The sequence below is a fragment of the Aplysia californica genome, unplaced genomic scaffold, assembly GCF_000002075.1.
Source record: "Aplysia californica isolate F4 #8 unplaced genomic scaffold, AplCal3.0 scaffold00924, whole genome shotgun sequence".
Taxonomy (NCBI): Eukaryota; Metazoa; Mollusca; class Gastropoda; order Aplysiida; family Aplysiidae; genus Aplysia; species Aplysia californica.
In genome coordinates, this window is record NW_004798194.1 from 133,196 (window position 1) to 134,428 (window position 1,233).

Consider the following 1,233-nt stretch of genomic DNA (forward strand, 5'->3'; position numbering starts at 1 on the left):
GTTGATGATGATGATGATGATGATGATGATGATGATGATGATGATGATGATGATGATGATGATGATGTTATTGTTGCTGTTGTTATTGCTGTTGTCGTTGTTGTTGCTGTTGTTGTTGTTGTTGTTGTTGTTGTTGTTGTTTGGCTTTCTTTTGGGACTTTGTTGTTGTTGTTGTTGCTGGGTTTTTTTTTCAAACTTAACTGGATTAAGGAACAGTCTTTGAAGACACAGACCCGCCTCTATGGATACCACAAACGGGCCTGGCGAATATCACGTCGGTGACCTGTACTGATTTACACTATAAATTATTATATCTAATTGTATCCTGTCTTTCAAGGTTTTTGAGAGCCAGAAGTAATCGTTTTAATGTCGGAGGGGAACGGGGTGAGAAAACAAATTACGTACCAGTTCACATCTTCTTCGGGATTTTTTATTGTGACATGAAAACGTTTGGGAGGGGAAGAGGGGTGGTGGTAAATGAAAGGAAATAGAGAAAGACGTAATGGAAGAGAAGAGGGGAGAAATATGCTATGCTGGAGAGAGTGTGAGAGAGAAGGAGCAATCAAGAGAGAGAGAGAGAGAGAGAGAGAGAGAGAGAGAGAGAGAGAGAGAAAATGAGTGAGGGAGAGAGAGAGAGAGAGAGGGAGAGAGAGAAGGAGAGAGAGATAGAGAGAGAGAGAGAATGAGTGAGTGAGAGAGGGAGAGAGAGAAAGAAGGAGAGAGAGAGAATGAGTGAGTAAGAGAGGGAGAAATAGAAAGAAAATGAGGGAGAGGAGAAACCATACGTACAAACACACACATATACACACATAGGGGGGGAGAGAGAGAGAGAGAGAGAGAGAGAGAGAGAGAGAGAGAGAGAGAGAGAGAGAGAGAGAGAGAGAGAGAGAGATGGAGAAAGACTGAGAAAGGGAGAGTCGCCCACCAGGAGAGTTTCATCAGTAGCGTCTGGGGCTCGGGCCAAATTTACCGACTGGGAGAGGCCCTGTTTAATCATCACCCTAGGCATGGTACCAAATCTAACGTAAAGGACTGCCGCATATTTAGGGCCCCGCCCAAGCCCCAATCCCTGCTTTCTTAATCTTCTTTCCGTTTTCGTTCCGTCAGGACGTAATGGCAAACATCTCGACGTAATACAGTAATGGCAGTGTGGGGCTGCTGTTTTCCAGGAAGTAATGAGATAGATAGATAGATAGATAGATAGATAGATAGATAGATAGATAGATAGATAGA